Source organism: Peromyscus eremicus, chromosome 14 (assembly GCF_949786415.1).
Source record: "Peromyscus eremicus chromosome 14, PerEre_H2_v1, whole genome shotgun sequence".
Lineage (NCBI taxonomy): Eukaryota > Metazoa > Chordata > Mammalia > Rodentia > Cricetidae > Peromyscus > Peromyscus eremicus.
In genome coordinates, this window is record NC_081430.1 from 43,420,690 (window position 1) to 43,441,158 (window position 20,469).

Below are 20,469 nucleotides of genomic sequence, written 5' to 3' on the forward strand. Positions count from 1 at the left end.
TTGTGCGAATACCCAGACACAGCTGCTGAGCTGTAACCTCGGAAGCAGATTCAGCATCCACTGGGATTCAAGTGCGAGTTCACCGTGGAACTGCGGTCCTTGGCTGACCATGCATGGAGAGAAAGCCATGTCTCCCATCTGTAAGCAAATAGCACTGTACATTGTCACCAGGATTTGATCACTTATACAGAACCTTACAGTTGGCACTTATGTCATAATATCTACTGGCTGAATTAGCCAAAAAAAAAAATGCTTTATTTTAAAGATACTGCAAATAGTCTCCATATGAATTTTCTGAAGCCTAGATGAGTGCTTAGAAAAGAAGCAGATACTTGCAACACACAGTAGTATTTATAAGCAGTTTGGCATCCAGACAAATTTGGCAATCACTTTCCCTCTCTCAAATTTGTTTGTTGGAAAAAAATGTTCATTTATGTCAGTACAGTTATGAATTAATTGCCAGAATCTATCCTTACAAGATATTGCTGATAGAGAACATTTGTTTTTCTGACTATATTAGCACAGCCTAAAATACAGTGTATAAATGAATACACCTTAAAATCTCTGTGGCTTATCACAGCAAGGATTTATATCCTGTTTGTACCACAGGTCAATCTCCTCTCCAGATGGGGGTGTGTCTCTAGAATAGATCTCCAATATGTTATTTACAGAAATATTTTTAAAAATTGAAGAATTTTCTTAAAACTAATGCAAGCCTGAAGTAAGGCTCCTTAATTAAAGTCATTGCCTATTGTCCTAGCGTTGGTCCAGTTGGTCAGTTAGGTGCAGAAGAACCTGTTAAATCATGTGCCTGTGTGTTTGGGCAGACTGAGGATAAAGGAAGACTATTGGCTTGTCTCTGCCATGCAGTCTACATCCATAACTGATTTGGAATTCTGTGTGAAGGTGACACTCCAAGCTATGTGGCAAAATTTAGTTATTGATCACCAGGACAGGGGCTGGGAAATGATAAGAACATGAAAATTACTGAGGCATTAACTAAAGTAGAATTTTATCATTTTTAAAACAATTTTCTTCATTGATTGTTAATGCAGCAAGGCTCAGCTCACTATGGACGGTGCCATCACTAGGCATGTGGTTATGAGCTAGATAAGAAAAGCAGCTGAGTAACCCAGGGAGAGCAAGCAACCATGCCCTGTTCCTCTATTGTTCTGTGCTTCAAGCTCCTGCCTTGATTTTAGGTTTTGTGCTGAAGAACTTCAGAAGTTTCTCTCATTTAAGAATTTGTTTATGGAATTGATTTTTCTTTATTATTTTAAGCAATTAGATTTAATTGTATACTCATTTCTTCATTTATTCTTGAGAGTATTTCATTGTGTTTAGATCAAGATGGTATGTATTCTTAGCTCCAAGTTCTGGCAAGCAATATAGGTAACATTTTCATGTTTTAGTTTTGTTACAAGTTTTCTTTTAAAAATAAATAGGCATAGTTCATGTGTTTCCATTTGTTTGGCTATTTGTCTGTGCTTTATCCAACCTTGGTCTCAACAATTCTTGCTCATATAAACCCTCCTCATTCTCGCTAATTGGACTCCCAGAGATCCACCCGGGGCCTAGCCATGGATCTCTGCATCCAGATCCCTCAGAAGTTGGATGTAGAACTGAATTGTAATGCAAAATAAAAATAAAAATTAAAAATAAATAAATAAATGGCAAAATAAAACATTCATATATAAATATATATGTATATATATGTATATATATATATATATATACCATCACAATTTAGTCACTACAATATAAATTAAATAGCCAACTATATAAATATCAGGGAAATAAAACACATGGCAGAAATGTTACTTTAAGTTCCAACATAAGTGAACTCTGGCAATCGCATGTTTTACAACCATGAATTCAAGTAGCATACATTAGTCATAACCTTAATCTAGGGACAATGCTTCCATGCAGTCATTAGAAATGCAGCAGATGTTTAAAGGTAAAGCTAAAGCAAGAGGCAGCAAGCAAATTTATGACTGAAGTTACTTAGAATTAGTGATTGTTTAAGCTAAATGAAAAATTAAAAATAAAATAAACCAAATCATTACAGGAATTACCTTCCCTCAACAAGGGAATTATGTGCTCTCTCAGTAATGATATTTTTGTACAGAGGAGTCGGTATATGTTTATGAAATGTGCTTTAAATCAGAATAGAAAGGAATTCTCTTGAGAAGTCATAAGTTAAATAATGTTGATAGCTGTTTCAAAGTATAACTCAGAGACATATGATACAGCAAAGACCTTCCATATAATTTTAATGTGTAAATTATTCACTGTAAACATTACAATTATGTAAATAATATTTGTTCTAGTTTAGTTTTTGTTTTATAAAATATTGACCAAACAAAACTTGTGGAAGAAATGGTTTGTTTCAGCTCACAGGTCCATATTCGACAAAGCTAAGGCAGACACTCAAGGCAGGAGCTTGAAGCACAAACCAACCGAGGGACAGAGCTTGGTGGCTTGCTTTCCCTGGATTACTCAGCTGTCTTTCTTATATAGCGCATGTCCACATGACTAATGATGGCACAGTCCATAGTGAACTGAGCCTTGCTGTATCAATGATCTATGAAGAAATGCACCACAGACTTGCTCACATGCCTACCTGATGGAGTCAATGCCTCAACTGAGAGTATTCTTTCTAGTTATATCTAGGTTAGTGTCAGATTGACAAAAACTAGCAAACATGATTTCAAAATAAAGATTTGTTTAAAACAAGTATTTATTTCAGTAGCCTGTGTTGGATTCTGGGATGGCAGACCAGACCTTTCCAGAAATGACAAAGGAGCATCATACATTTACATGTAAGTGTGTTTTAGGCTAGAATGGTGTTGCACACTGATCAAATAAATTTAAAATTATTTAAACCACTCTGATGTATTGGAGATAAGACTATGCAAATTTATTAGAGAAAAATTATAATTGCCTCCTGTTAAGTATTAATAAGAATTTTCAAAGTATTTTAGTAATATTAAATCAAAGCCTTATAAATCCTCAATTTAAAAAATTCAAAGTATTTGATTAAGATTTTTCTTGGAGAAACAATACCATAAATGCACAAAGGGAATATATTTGAGAAACACAAAATATGTCATGCATTGAGAAGGTAGGAATAAAGTAATTAATAGACCAGATACATAATTTGTAGAGCTCAGTGAAAATATCAACCCAGTTTGAAAGTAGGTGTGGTGGTTAAGGAGAGAAGTGAATATCCCTTGCACTGAGTCCACTGTTCTTCTCACCAGAACATAGAAATCTCAGTGCTTCTGGCACTCACTGGGGACACTGAGCAGTTCTGGTACCTGAAAGATTTACAATCTTCTGCTCTTTCCTCTTTCCTGCCAGCCCAGAAAAGGAGAGATGATGTCTGCTGTGGCCAAAAGTAGGATGTGGAATGTGCTAGAGCATTGTCTTCTTTTGGTGCCCTCCAACCATGTGTAGGATACTGTCCAGGGCCTAAGGTAAAGGCAAAGAAACTTGAGCTTTTCCCTGTGCTGACAGCAAAACATTTTTCAAGAGTAAAAGTAGCCGTGGCCAAGGGCAAGAGATCCCATGAGGCGGGAGAGACTGAGAACCTGGCCCAGAGGCAGCAGGAGAAAAAGCCATAGGTATGTAAGTCTCTACTGCATTGTTCATTGAACTTTCTACATAAAACTCAAAGAAAGTCAGGTTTTAAAATAACAGTTGTACCAAATTCAACTTTAAACCTCTGTGGCCACGTGCCTAGAAAACAGTAAAAATGAGAAACAACCTGGAAACAGTAAAAATGAGATGGATTAAAAGGAAAAATTTCTCATTGTTTCCAAGCTAGCTTTCAGACATCCACACAATAAGTAAATTTTTGTTATTGCAGTAGCTTTATATATCTATAAAGGATGAGGACTATTAAAATCACGTGAAGAGAAGAACAAATTAACAGCCTAGAACATTCTGGAGTTCTTAGTCTAAAAGCTATATTAATGTTGATGACACATAGGACTGGAGAGATTGCTCAGCTGTTAAGAGCACTTGGTGCTGTTGTGAAGGATTAGGGATCAGTTCCTGACTCACAGCCATCTATGACTCTAGAACCATGGAATCTAGTGGCCTTTTCCAACTTGTATGGACAAAGGTCACATAAATGGTTCACAAACATACATGCAAGCAAAAGAGTCATACACAAAAAATAAATAAATCTAAAAGAAATTAAAATTAAAAAATTAAAGTTGATTAATACTGTTTGCATTAAACTTACATTTTTATGACTCTTTGAAGCCCCTGCTCACTCTTATAGCCTACAGGTTTATTGATTCATGGTTGACGAAGGATCTGATAGTTTTATTAAAAAAAAAATAGAACCCTGTGTCCGCAGCACTGTCATACATACTTTTCTTCAGGTGTAACTGAAAATCAGATGATGAAATTATTAAACTCACTAGCTCTGTATGTCACTGGGCTTGTATAAGCTCATATTTACTTGTGTATAGTTTTAGTCCTAGCAATTGGATGCAGGATTGGTGCATGATAGATACACACTGTACTGTTTAGCCACACTCCATCATATATATTGGTATTTGCAATGGAGATTGTGGTACTGTCATGCTTTAATTTGGATTACTGTTGCCGTGATGGAACAACATGAACAAAATAACTTGGGGAAGAAAAGGGTTATTGGTTTATGCCTCTATATCATTGTTCATCACTGAAGGAAGTCAGGACAGGAACTCAACCAGGGCAGGAACCTGGAAGCTGGGGCTGCTGCAGAGGTCATATAAAAGTGCTACTATTTGGGTTGCTCACTCTAGCGTGCTCAGTCTTTCTTTTAGCAACCAAGAACACAAGCCTATGTGTAGCACCGTCCTTAACGGGTCAGGCCCTCTCACATGTTGGAACCTATTCCCCATGCTGGGAACCTCACCCAGCCCTGATGCAGGGGGAGGAGCTTGGTCTGGCCTCAATTTGATATGCCATGCTTTGTTGACTTCTTTAGGGGGAGGAGTGGATGGGAAAGAGGAGATGGAAGGTGAGGTGAGGGAACGGGAAGAGAGGAGGGAGGGGAATTGTGGTTGGTATGTAAAATAAACTAAAAGATTTAATTAAAAAAGACAAAAGAATCATGAAGCTAAAAAAAAAAAAACTGTACTATAAACATGCCTGTAGTCCAATGACATGGAGTCATTTTCTTCATTGAGGTTCCCTATGCTGTGGGATGTCTTTCTGTATGCTGTGAATATGTGTGCCTCCCATTGGATAATAAATAATGCAATAATGCTGTTTTGGCCTATGGCAAGACAGCTTATAGCCAGGTGGGAAATCCAAGCAGATACAGAGATACAGAGGGTAGAAGGGCGGAAGTGGTAGAGACACCAGCTGCCACCAAAGGAACAACAAGATGCCAGCAGACTGGTAGCCTCATGGCCATGTGGCCACATATAGATTAATAGGAATGGGTTAATTTAAGATAAAAGAGCTAGCTAGCAAGAAGCTGAAACCATAGGCCATACACACACGTGTATATGTGTAATAAATTTATAAAAAATATATAAATTAAACAATATATGTCTCTGTGTCCTGATAAATTAATTGCCCCAAATTACATGTGAAAACATGTACTAAATGCAGCGTCAACAGCTTCACTACTCCAGTCACCTAGAGTTTTTTGGCATTCGCATATTGCCTTTTGTAAACATGGCTGCAATGATTTTTCTACACACTTACTGTCATAATATTTATAAAATACTTCTGAGGCACAGTTCTCTCACAATTTCGAGCTTAATTTAATTCATCTTGCAAACAGACAATGTGGAATAATATCATTTCCAACAGAAAAACATTGAAATGAGTCAAAACCATGCTTCAAAACCATGAGTTTATCTAAGCAAATTTTCTGTTGGGCTCTGCAGCCCATCCATGCAACTTTAATTATGAGATAATGGGATAATACATATGACCACATCCTTCTCTATAATCTCATTCTCTCACGGCCTGCTCCAGCTGCTACAGAAAACTTTGCAGAATTGTTAGACGCTTTGGGTGTAGGCCAGCACTACCACATCTCTTTGTTGTCCTATTTAACTTTATTGTATAAACAACATGCATTTTAACATCTAATGCCTTCATTAAATTATTCGTAGGAACCCAGGCATAGAATAGAGATGAGAACTAGACAAATCATACTTTCTAGTGATTCTTTTTACTTTAATTAGTCTTCACACAAAAGTCTGAAATGTCATTGAGTAGACTCTTCCCAGAGAATACACGTAATTTTCCCTTAGATACTTATAATAATGAATGCATAGAATTTTGTATGATTGTATTAGTTTCATATTCACAAATTCTAATAGTATATCAGGAGTAACTGCAATTAGAGCAGATAGTATTTTGTAAGACAAAGTGTGATAGAGTCTTAATTTGAAACAAGATTGTATAAAGGAGCAACCAGAAAACTATAAGTGTATGAAGGGTTTAAATTAATTTAAATAGCATCTAGATTTACAATATTTTGCAACATTTTTTGTCCATCAGAAGAATTATGTGACAGTATTCCCCATGCTATATACATCCCACAAAGCACATAGTACCACTCATAGTCAAAAGTGATGTCTTTGTGCATCTTTTTGACTTTGTTCTATACTTCTGAGGATGTTTTGCCACTAGAATGAAGCAAAGGTAAAACTTGGGGCTTACAATTCTTGTCATTACACACTCTTGTACTTTATTGTTTTTGTTTTTCTGTTTTTTTTATTTGAATGCATTCAAGTCATCTCAGAACATCCCTTTGAGATTTCCATGTTGAAAGGGAGCTCAACTGCCCTTGTGAAAAGACATTAAGAAAGAGAAACGAAGTATGTAGTGGTAGACATTTCTTATGCCCATATCATCTTCCAGTATCATGGAATCTCACTATTAACCTCAGATGAGATCAGAGGCTCTATCTAGCGGCTTGATGGATTAATTAGGAAAAATATAAATCAGTTTTATATTTTCCTACACCTGGACTGTTATCTCCTTAAAATTCAACCAATAACTTACACATCTACCTCACATCGTTTCTCTCTTAGTCTTTGAACTTCACTCTAAACTGGTACCAAATACATTTAAAAAGCTAGGATGTACTGATATAAAATTATGTATTCCCAATTGAAAGAAGCTATTTTATTTACTGATTTAATGCCTGGATGATTGCTTTTAGTTACATAAGATCTCAGAATATGCTGCATTTAAACTCATTCTATACATTAACTTTTGATGTGCATCAATTTGAATTTCTGAACTTGATTTATAAATAACAAATGATAATTATTTTTAATAGAAAAGTGGAAGGATGAATGCAGTTATTTGACTTTAGTTATAAACTCATATGTATTTTTCTTACACCCAGTTCCTGTTTCTTACATCCAGTTATTCACTAATGAGAAAAAAATCTAAATTCTATAAGCTGTTAAAAATAATTTTCATATAAGTCCACATACAAATTTTCATTGCTTTACCTAAGAATAATTTCATAAAATATTGTTACTAAGTTAAACAGGTGCCCCTCTTTTGGGTTTTTAGTTTCATTTAAAAATAGTTCAAAGATAATTGTACCAGAGTTGATATGAAAAATTCCAAAACAGTTAAACTGTAAATCTCATCAGCTGCCTAGAGGAGGGCTATAGATAGTGAGGAAGAAAGAAAGTCATGATGTTTAGATTAGACAGGCATGGAGGTCAGCTTCAGACTAGCAGCAATATGGGAGGGAGGGAGGCTACAGAGAGAATTAAGTCCAAAGTGTTTGGAAAATCATCCTTAGATATAAAAGAAAAGGAAAATTTGCACTTTTGTGAATAATTCCAAAAGGTGGGTTAACATACAAAGCTGCATGTCTGAGACTCTGTAAGCCACCACATGAAAGAGTAGGAATTCTAGGAAGGAAATAATCTCATAAAATCAATAATTATTCCTGCTGTGTGTTTGTCATGACTTAAAGATGAATTGCCTTCCTAGGGATGATTTTACTCTCTCGAGCGGTAACTCTTTAGATGGATGATTGACCTGCTCACCGGATTAACCATTTTATATATTGGGTACCTTGGGATGCTCAGGCCTCGCCTAAGCCAGAGAAATGACTGTTCAGGGAGGAAGATCAACCTGGAAATCTTCCTTTATGTCAGGTGAAACTCAAGTGGCAGGTTGTTATGAACACATTTGACTGATGCTCCTAGGTGCTGGTGAACATTCATAATTATCACAATGTATTTCTAAAACATGCATATCTCACAGCATACTCTAGAAGTTTCCAGAACAGAATAATACCAATGTCTTACTGATCAGAATGTAACAAAATGTTGGGCACAGTTAGAAACTTGGTAAACTCATTTTGAAAAGTAAATAAATGAATCACCCAATCCCTTCTATGATTATGTAATCTCTAATCTCATTAGCCCCTGTCTTTGTTTTTTCTTGCCTCCCTAGTTATATCTTCTAATACATATAGGATTACTCATAATGTCATTCTTCCCCTGATTTTATAAATTTTCTCCCATCACAACATGAGCTCAGATAGAATGGAGTCTCAAAACAATTTCAGAAGGTCCACTTCTGTTTAATGGAAACACTGTGCTTATTTATATTGATTCCCACTGATTGACTTATAACTTTTCAGGGACCCAAATAAATAATTCAATGACATCCTAGGGGAAAACATCTAAATTTCTATATATGCTAAGTATCAAGAACTTTTACACAGATGCTCTTTAGATAACAACAATTCACACTGTACTTCTTTTGACTATTTTCTCTATTATGTAATTAACTGGGGAAACATTTTAGGACCATTATACTATTTTAGCTTAAATTTGGGTTTGTGATTGTGGCTGTTTTGAGACAAGATTTAATATATAGGTCTGGCTAACCTGGAGCTCACTATTTCTTATGTCAAACTAGGTTTGAAATTAGAATGATTCTTCTGACTCTGTCTTCAGGTGCTAGGATTATAAGAATGAACCACATTGCTCAGCAACATTTGCTTTTTAAAACCAATATAGCAGGGTTTCAGAAAAGCTTAATGTAGAAACTTCACACCATTTCAATATTTGCACAAGCTCCCCTTTCCTTATTTTCTATCTTCATGTATTGTCAAGACGTTTATCTTATTATAATTATATATGCAAATGATTAAATTCAGTGTTAAACTCTTTGTATCTATGTACCTATCTTTTCATCTTGAGGGGAAAAAAGTGAAAATTACATTGCTTTAGTGGAATAAGATTTTAAATATTAAGCATATATTTCCTTGAACATTGGTAAAAATTGTAAGTTCCACCTATTATAAAATGAAATAGTGTTTTAAAACCCCACTTCTAATTCTATCTATCCAGAAAAAAAAAAAAGAATACAGATGCTTATGTTTGAGATGGGTTGCTTAGCTGCCGTTAACAAGGTAAAGTGCTTGGATTTAAAGTCTTGTAAAAGGAAACATTTTGAAACAGCACGGTGCAGAAGCAGCAGCTTTGAATGTACCTTTGCTTTGCTTTTATCAAGCAGTAGCATCTTTGGGATCGCAAAGAGGGTCTCTTAGTATTGAGAATGGCAGCTCTAGTTTACGGTCCTAAGGCTCCTTCCATGCACAGAATAAAATAAGAACCTCTCCTTTCAGGGGCTCTTTGACCTTACTTGTGAGAACAATGGGACTGTGCAGGAGACACAATCACTTCCCCAGTTCTGCTAGCTCCTTTATAGGTTCTATGAAGGACTGATTGATTACCCAGGGAACATATACTGTACTTTGTCAGAATGCTTATTAAGGAGGCTGGGACTTGAGTTTTAAAGAATTGAAAGAAAAAAAAAACATAGAATAATACATTTGTGTCTTGCCTCTTCTATAATGTAGTTCCTCTGGGCATCCATTACAAAAGACTCAAGGTGAGGTAAATATTAGATTGCACTTAGGCACAGGGAGAAAGCATTGCACTTTATGATGAAGTGCTTTTAACATTTCACAGTTTAACATAATTGGATTCTAATAGGAGGTTTCTGTCACAGAGCTCTTTCAGTCAAGAGTCCATCAAATAATTTGGTTTCACTTACATCTCTATTTAGAAAGACTGATTTTTTTTTATTCTAAATGCAATTCCAAAAAGAAAAGAAAAGAAAAGAAAAAAAACAAATAAATGAAAAGCGCCTTGGCAACTATGAGCCCAAGGAGGAATCTGTGGTAATTGTTAGTACTTCTGTGTCAATTTTATAAAATGCATGCACACGAGACATGAGCATTTGGAAATACATCTTCTATTACTCAGTCATTACTTCAATGGAAATGAGCAGAGTTCAGGTTTCATTTTAGTACTTACTAAAGTAAATTTCCAGTGGTGGGTAGTGAAGGTGCTAAGTTAGACATAGGATTTATGCTATAACAGAGTAAGCACATGTTAGTATATACTTGTCTACGTTAAATGAAACAATGGAAATAGAAGGTGAAGCATAGAAGTTTCTCAATAATTTGGATTTGGGTTTTTTTTCCTTTGTTTTGTTTTTAACATTGTCACCTGAGCCTTTTTAAATTTACTTTCCTATATCTCTTTATGATTACTCAACTGTAAAATGGGATCAAAATATCAGATAGAGGTTGTCAAGTTATGTTCTGTTTTACTTCCTGTTACTATGATTAAGCACTCACCAAAAGCAAATTTCATCAAGAAAAGTGTTTGTTTAGATTACAGGTTACAATCCTCATCAAGGAAAATCAAGGCAAGAACCTGGGAGCAGGAACTGAAGGAAAGACCACAAAGGAATTCTACTTACTGGCTTGTCCCCTAGCCCCTGTTCAACTATCCTTCTTATATTACCCATTTCTACCTTCCTAGGTGTGGTATCATGCAGAGAGGACTAGGCCTGTCAAAACAATGCTCCACTGACTTACCCACCAGCTAATTGGATGGAGGCAATTATTCAGTGGAGGTTCCCTCTCCAAGGGTATATCAAACCCAGACCCAAGACTTATAACCAAGAAATAGCTTCTGTAATACTAGAGATTTTTACCCATGAAAACTCCTGAGTGCTTTATGAAATTAAATTGTATTGAGCATTTTTTCTCTTCTGACAAGGAAACAGATACAAGGTGAACAGTTATCCAGTGTAAGTCTCGTCAAGCTTATTACCCAAAGTACAAGTAATTGTAGACTTTAAGTGGTGCCTGTTCAAGTGTTCTTTTTGTACAAATAGAGGCAAAAATAATACACAGGAGAACTTGTGCTTTTGTAGAGCTTAAAATGGAATAGGAAAGGGATATTTCTAGCACTGACATGAAGACTAGATTGAAAATAGTTGACGAGATTGTATAATCTGGGTCTTTATGAAGACCACATTGTGCTCTTGTGAGCATTTTTTTTTTCAAATGAACATTTAATTTTTTAAAGAAGTTTCATAGTTCAGTGGGTGAGAGCGTTAGCATATTTCCAAAGGACCCAGTTTCCTTCCCATTATCCACACTATTGGTAGCTCTAGTTCCAGGAGATCCCAAACCCTCTTGTGGTTTCCCCGGGTGCCAGTTATTCACATGGTGCACAGAAATACATGCTGGCAAAACATCAGACAAATAAAAAAGGTAAGAAAAGAGAAAGAACAGGGAAGTGTGCAAAACACATGAAACTAAATAATTTTAACAAACTACCATGAAAAATAAGGAACCCTATTTTAGCAAGAAATCAACAGATCAAATTATTTATCAATATGAAATAAATTTAAAAATTCTGTGAGATCAAATATGATAATGTACTTTGAATATTAGCTATAATAATATGGTTAGAATTAATTCTTCTACAAATCATGGAGACAATCTCATATCTCAACCAGAACAAAGTTCAATTTGTAAAAACATCACATTTGCAAAATAAAGAGACTATTCAGGACTTAGTGATGTGATTCACCCCGAATTTATCTGCATTCTTTTCACAACAATGTTGATATTTAAAGATTATGTCACAATATTTACTCACAAGCTATATATCTCCCAGGTAGTATGTGGTATCATGTGGACAAAGAAACCTGAAATGAATGGAATTACATTAAAAATTCCCTGCCTGCTAACTTTGACTTCAAACAGATCACTCAGTCCTCTCAATGTTATTAAAAATTGAGCCAAAACTGATGTTAGATTATAGTAAAACCAACAAATGTCATTTGCTCTATGAACTGAATAACAATAGGCTTGAAATGATTTCAGAAAGATGAAAAAGATAGATAAGACTTATTTAAATTTAAATGATTTTAGCATACCAGACATGGAGGTACAAGCCTGTAATCCCAGTCCCTGGGATGTAGATGTAGGAGGTTCAGAAGTACATGGTCATTCTTGGCTTCTTAGCAATTTCAAGACTAGGCTGAAATGTATAAAACTCTGTCTCAAAAAATGAAAAATACGCTGGGTGGTGGTGGTGCACACCTTTAATCCCAGCACTTGGGAGGTAGAGGCAGGCAGATTTCCGAGTTCAAAGGCAGCCTAATCTACAGAGTGATATCCAGGACAGCCAGGGCTACTCAGAAAAATGCTGTCTTGAAAAATAAAATAAAATGAAATGATAAAAGGTAGCAAATTCAATCAAAATTAAAAATAAGTCATTGAAACAAATAATATTGGAACAATTGGATATTCATAAGCAAAAAGACCACCAAAATACACAGATACACAAATAGATCCAGTCCTCTTTATAAGAGTCTTCTTTATGTAGCTAAAATTCCATAATAGACCTAAATGTAAAACATAAGACTATGAAAGCATGAAGAAAATGTAGCAGAAAATCTGAGTATATTTTCTTTGTTTTATTTTTTATTATGATGGGTAGAATGTAAATAGCATCATTAATCAAGGAAAAATTGCTAAGGTGAATTTTATTATAATTTAAAAAGTATACAATACTGTTAAGAAAATGAAAAGACAAATTAAAAAGGAAGAGAAAATAATACAATGTACCAAACTAGTGAAAAACTTATGCCAAATGAAAAAAAGATATTAAAAACCCAACAATAGGAAACTAAATAAAAACACACAATGATCTCAATAGACATCTGACCAAAATGAAACACAGATCAATGATCATTTGCATTGCAGAATAGCTCATTAAACCAAGAATGAAATACAATGAATACATCATAATGGTTGAAATCCAAAAATTGATAGCTTTCATTGATGGCAAAAATGCAGAGCAATGAGAATTTTTATTCTTGGTATTTAGAAATACCCATGACAAAGTCACTGTGAGAGACAGGTTAGCAGTTTCTCATAAATCAAAATATTATTTTCTTAGAGCTTATTCTTGGTTTTAAGGCAACTGACTTCTATACAAACGCCTGTATATAGCAGATTTTTGGATATGTAAGTGATACCATTCTTAATTGCTAAGACTACAAACAACCAAGATATTCTTCTACATATGAATGAAATAAGACCCTGTGTCATAACCCACAGTATGCATTACACTATTGTTTAGCATCACAAAACTGTAAACTGACAAGCCACCTAATAAATCCTATGTATTATATCACTGGGTAAAAGAAGTCAGTCTAAAAGGAACCTTTTAGAGTCATAAGGCTTTCTGTGAATATCAAGATTGTGCAGCCTGTTACAATACTAATAAATTTCAAGAGGGGAGAGACAAGAAGTGAACTTAAGTATGAGAGGTCTAGAAAACTATGCTATGTGCCATTACAATGATCTATATAATAGTTAGGAGTTTCAAATTCACTTAACTTTAAAATGTAGAGAATGATTTTTATATTGCATGTAAATAATGAAAATGCATATATAGAAGATCATAATATTCCCAAATGCACTGTAGAATGTAATATAACAATGTCACTCTATTATGAATGCTTGAAATAACCTAAATGAGGTGGTTGAGTGCTTTGGGATGTCATTCAGTGTGCTGTGAATGTGTGTTGCTGTGATTGGTTGATAAATGGAACACTGATTGGCCAGTAGCCAGACAGAAGTATGGGTGGGGCAAGCAGACAGGGCGATTTCTGGGAAGAGGAGGGCTGAGTCAGGAGTTGCCAACAAGACACAGAGGAAGCAAAATGACAAGGCAGAACTGAGAAAAGGTACCAAGCCACGTGATTAAACATAAATAAGAATTATGGGTTAATTTAAGAGTAAGAGCTACTTAGTAATGAGCCTGAGCTAATGGCCAAGCTTCTGAGTGATTATTCTACAAGCAGGCCATAGGACTGGGCGGGGGTGGGGGTTGGGGGGCAGGTGGGACCAGTGAAAACTTCTAGCTACAGTTGAGACTAAGCCATTGATATCAGTAGCTTTGGAAATGAGTCAAGTATGCAGGACTGAAAGCAAAGGGAAAAGTGTGTCCTAATTAGTAAAGATGTTATTCATAAGGATTTGAAGTGACCATACTTACGTACTAAAGCACAATCAAATGGTAGAATTTGACAGTAGCCTGCTTTTTTTTCAATGAAGTTTTGCAAATCAGCAAGAGGGGACCGGAATAATTCATATCATCCTTTGGTGTAGAATTAGATTTGGAGACCTCAGGCTTAGATAAACTCACATTCACAAAGACATGATATTTTTGCAGAGAAATATTAATAGATATGTGGGCATGCACTTGTTGATATACAACAGTGAATTTACCTTTCTGATTTTCCTTCCCCAAATTAAAAACCCAAGACACACCACAAATAAAACAAATACAACTTAGGAGATATTAAAAAGAGAGTCTTAGCAAATCTCTGAAAATTTCCATGGTCCCCAAAAGCAATGAAAATCTGGTAAGTACTGGATGACATCTAGAGTCCAGCTATAGATTACTTAAAACATATGGACTTGGAGGGGCAAAAATTGCTCTTCATTCTATAATGCAAAAAGCAAAATGATACAAATACAAATAAAAACTTTGTGGTGGCTGCATCATTATCTTACAAAGCATAGTTTAGGACATAAAATAATTCAAACAAAATAAAACTATATACAAATATATTAATAACTATATGTATATAGTCTTACATATATATTTATATAGAGTATTATTTGTGAAAAATAAATTCTACACTCAAATGCATTTAATAACATCAGTTAAGTGCATGATAAATGGTGACAAAATAAAATGAAATTTTAATAAATCCATTTTCAAAATTAAAATTTGTTCAACATTGCAAATTACCTTGATCTCTCAAATTTGAAGGACACAATCTTTAAGAGGCTACTGAGTGGAACACGGATCAGAAGGGAAATTAACGAATGTCTACAAGAATAGAAGGAGAGAGGATCAGCTCAGAGGAAGAAAATGGAAGAATGCTAAACTCTGCAATACAAAAGATTATGTGAATGAAAATTACTAACAAAGAACACTGCGCCCAATTATTTGGAAATAATAATTTATTGGGCACTCTAATAACAAGAATATCAACAACAAAATAGTGAAAATATGAATAAGAATTTTAAAAAGTGAAAAGTATTAATAATGATTAATTGAAAACTAAAATATATGAGAACATTATGAAGAACATGATGTCTAAGATTTTTTAAAATATAGATAAAATGTCTATTTTTTCAGAAAGATTCAAGTTCCAAATCTTAAAAATCACTTAATCCCAATGAGACATGTACTAAATATTTGAGTTAATAGCTAAACATATGTCCACTAAAAGAAAGGAGGAAAAATGCCATCCTTGCTCCACATCTGTATTGGAGATGGATTCTCCCAGTACTGATCTTTTATACAACGTCTTGGGAGTGAAAAGGGACATTGCTATGACTTTTTTAAAATCTTAAAATATTCATTGCATATCTAGATTCATATCATAATTAATGACAACATCAAGAACAACATTAGGAAACCAAATCTAGAATTGTATACAAAACATATTAATCATGGAAATGTTAGACTGAGCACTTAGCAGTTAAGGGCTACTACACATTATGAAGTTTGTTAATTTAGAGAAGCATATTAAAAGAATGAAGGAGAGAAATCCTATAACCCTCCCAATAAATGGCAGATTATCTGTTACAATGTAGTACATATTTTAAATACCAGTCTAAAAAAAAGAATAGAGATCATTTTAAAACATCTAAAGACTTACCAAAGATAAATCAATACAAATTCAAGCACAAAAAAAAAAAAGAACAGAAAGTGCCCTCGTAGTTATCAACTGAACAGGCACACAGGTATCCAGAATTCAATAATTTGGATTTAGGAAAGACAACAAGGTACAGAAACAGGACATTGTGTAACCTTCTCGGTAGACTGTGAGAAGCTCTAGTAATCAAATACATTAATGTTTTCAGCGCAACTAATGAATATTCACAGCAATTAAGATAAAGATTGCAAATATCCTCACATCTGTTCTGATCAGATTTGGCCTACCTTATTTTTAAAAAAAGACACAAACTAAGATTTAAAGTTGAGAATTATGAATAAAGGGTTATGAATCTGAGTGTTCAACATGATATCTATATAAAAAATAAAGATAATGATGCACTTTAATAAAGTAGCTACATAAATAAGAGAATACAATTTTTAAAATTATTAAAACCAAATGTTATAAAATAATTAGAATAAACATAAAGACATATTACTGACATATTTTGGCAGAGAAAGTGGATTATTTGAAAATAAGATACATGGATAAGTTTGCCATATTGAGTCACAGAAAGACTTAATAGTGCAAATATTTATTTGAAACCATATTTTTTCTTACAATTCTAGAAAATGGCCATGTAAACCCCAAAGAGTGTTAATATAATTTGATAAGTAGATTAAATTGTAGTAAAGACAACAGAGAAAATGGAAAAATCCATTTTGAAACAAAAATATTAGTGGCTTTCCTATGCAAATCACAAAACTTTAAAGGCTTGATTAACTAAGATATGGATAGAGTGAGTGCATGGAAGACATCTCAGAAACCAACTATTCATGTGTATGAGAACAGAAAAGGGAAAATGAGCCATTCAAGCAACACCATAAAGTAAATTGACTATTAATCTGAACAAAGGCGAACACAGCTTCACAGCAGCTATACATTAGTAGGTAGTAGACTAAATCTCACAAGCATTTAAAATGTCTAAGATTGATGTATTTATTCAATAAGTTCTATTAAAATGGTAATGCCATCAAAATACATTTTTATTTTAAATACCAGGTACAATGTCAAAAACAAATTACAAGTTTAGGAGAGAAATTTTTTTGACTTAACATGACAAATTGTGAGAAAATAATAAAACAGTAAAATTAATCCAGTAAAGTATTAGAAAACAATGTACAGGTACAAGTCACAAAGGAAGAGATTAATATGTTCAAGAAAATATGGAATATTTATATATGCACATGTAGGAATATTATTCAGCTTTTTAAAAATACAATCAAAACATTTGCAGAAAAATAGATTTACTTACATATACAATATTAAGCAAGCTCATAAAGTTTCAGCAATAAAATAATTGCATGTTGTCTCTGATGTGTAGAATTTACCCAGTATACATATGTGAGCAAATGTAAATATGGTTACAGTATAACATGCAGAAAAGAAAACAAGAGAAGCTAAATATTAGTGAACCATGAAAAAAATGTAAAATCTAACTGTATTTTTAATTCTTTCATTATTTTGGGGGAATGGAGATGGTAGAAAAATACATTAAAATAGATAGATAGATGATAGATAGTTAAAGTATAAAATCCAATGTGAAAGTACACAGCTTCTGTTCCAAATGGCTATTTTAATTGTATCAAAGTTCACTGAGATACTGAGATGTATATATATATATATATATATATATATATATATATATATGTATGTATATTATTTGGGTCTCATTAATGAAGTTGTGTGAAATGTTTTATTTGCAATTTTATAGTAAAGTTTAAAATGAAGAATACTGGCACTGGTAAGAAAGAAAATTCATATGCGATGCAATTTCATACTAATAGACTGTCAAATATTTTGAAGTCTGAACATGACAGTTTAAGTGAGGAGTAGAGAATTGTGAATTGATATAAGATAATTGCAAAGGTAGTAGTCACTTCACAATATATAGTACATTTATTTATCAGAATACCTACAGTATTAGAGTAATCCTCAACCAAGTAGTATCATTCATGGAACATACCTTGCAACATTTAAAGAAAGGCACAAGAGAAAAACATTAAAAAGTTATTGTTCTAACACTGGACAGTGACAACATTAATATCCGTTCATTGGAAATGAGTGCATTTGATATAATTACAAATGGAATACAATGCAGAAATCATACTAATATGAGTTCTTTGTTCCTTAATATGATTAAAGCTGAAAAATAGAAAGTTAAATAAATGAAAAATACTCTAAAGAAATGTTTACCAGTCACACAGTGAATAATATTTATGAAATTTAAAGCATCCAGAAAAAATAAAAAAATATAAAAGATAAATTTTAATCTTATATTAAGTATGAAAATGTAGTGGGATGGATATCTGAAAATAATTTTCTTACAATTCTTGTGGTGCAATGAATTGTCGTTTTCATGCTAAATATATCTTAATTTTGTGTATTGATCACTATTCTCAGAAAAAGTAAAATCAATAATATGTTTGTATGTATGTATATATATACATATATATATATATATAATTTTACACATACACACACACATATGTGTGTGTTTATCAGCTTATGGAGATTATAAGGAATTTAAGTATGGGAACTGGGAAATACAAAACCCTGCAGAGCAGGCAGGAGACTGGATAGCAAGGGACAGGACAGGTGGATGTTTCATTCTTGACTCCAATTTCTATTTAGAAGCATATTCTTTCTCCTTGAGGAGCCTCAGTGTTCTGTTTTAATAGCTTCAGTGGATTGGACAAAATGTCCTCACACTGTGACGGGCTCTCTGTTTTACTGAATGTGTTGATTTAAATCACCATCACAGGCAAGAATTACTTCACAGCAACATTCAGATGGGTCTTTATCCAAAAGTGGGAGTCATGATCAAGGCAAGTGCATTCAAAAGCCATGATGTCATTTCATCTTTTCTTGGAGATGTCATTCACGTGTGTGGAATTCAGGGTGACACTGTATTTGTTTTCTCTTTTTTTTTTTTTCAGCACTTGACTGCTTCCATTTCACTCTTTCTATTCCATGTGATAAACAAGTGAGAATCTGCTGATATTTTTATCTACATTTTTTTATTCGATACTATAGGAATATTTTCAATAAATTGGTATTTCTGGGTTTTGTAGGCTTTATTGAGATTGATCATTATGCATCCCTATATTTTTCACTATATGTGGAAAATTATCAACTTTCTTTTTCAACTTTGTTATCGTATTTTCTGTTCCACCTTTCTGGCCTCCTCGTTCTTCTTCATGTACACATATTGAAGATGGCTTTATCTTCATTCTGCCTCTGTTCGCTCTATTCTTTTTGTGATACACGCAGATGACTTCCTGGAGGTATTCTGAAATAACTGTAAGAAAAAGTGGAAGACAGAAAGTTTAAGAAGCAGGCACTGGTGCTTGTAAACATTAAAAATCATGTCTTCCTCGGGACTCTGGCCTTTGTGGAACACATCCCTATTGGTAGAATAATGAGAACCTTTCCTTTTGGCCTGCTTCAAGGCATTTCATAAGGCTATCAGCTCTCATTCATTTCTTCTAGGCTCTCACCCTACAGATTGTTCTTTTTCTGAGCAGCATCCATCACTGTGTTCGAGCAGGTGATGAGACATTCCCTTCTTTGAGCACTGCTCTGTTCTTAAGACCATCCCGCACTAAGTCAAGAAGGAAATGATCAATTCCATTCTGTCTGTGATCTACAGAAAAGAGAAGTCTTGCCACAGCTTGTTCTCGTATTTGGATACAAATTGCTAATGCACAGAGGAGTTCAATCACGTGTAAAAAAAAAATTCAAAGCTGATATTTTGTTTTGTTTTTCAGCATTGGAGACTGAACCTAGGTCCATATCATGCATCCAAACATTCTTTTGTTGAGCTATATCCCCATCCCTCAAATGCTGGTGCTTTGAAAAAATAGTGAAAAGGAAGTCCATCAGGATGCTATTTAATTGTATCACTATGAGAGAGAGATTTTTGGTTCCTACTTGGTGGAAATCTGAACTAATTTCATTGAAATTATGAAAATGTTAACACTTAGCTATTTAAGATTGAGTCAGATTTTGTCAAAGGCTTTTTCAGAATCTAATGAGATGATTGTGTGTTTTTTTTCTTTCAGTTATGTATATGGTGTTATATTACATTGACAGACTTTCATATGTTGAACCATCCTTGCATCTCTAGGATGAAGCCTACTTGATCATTATGGATAATTTTTTGATGTGTTCTTAGATTTGGTTTGCCAGTATTTTATTGAGTATTTTTGCATCAGTGTTCATGAGGGTTCATGGTTTGGGTATCAGGGTAACTGTATCATCATAAAAAGAGTTTGACAATGTTCCTTCTGTTTCTATTGTGTGGAACAATTTGAAGAATATTGATATTAGCTCTTCATTGAAATT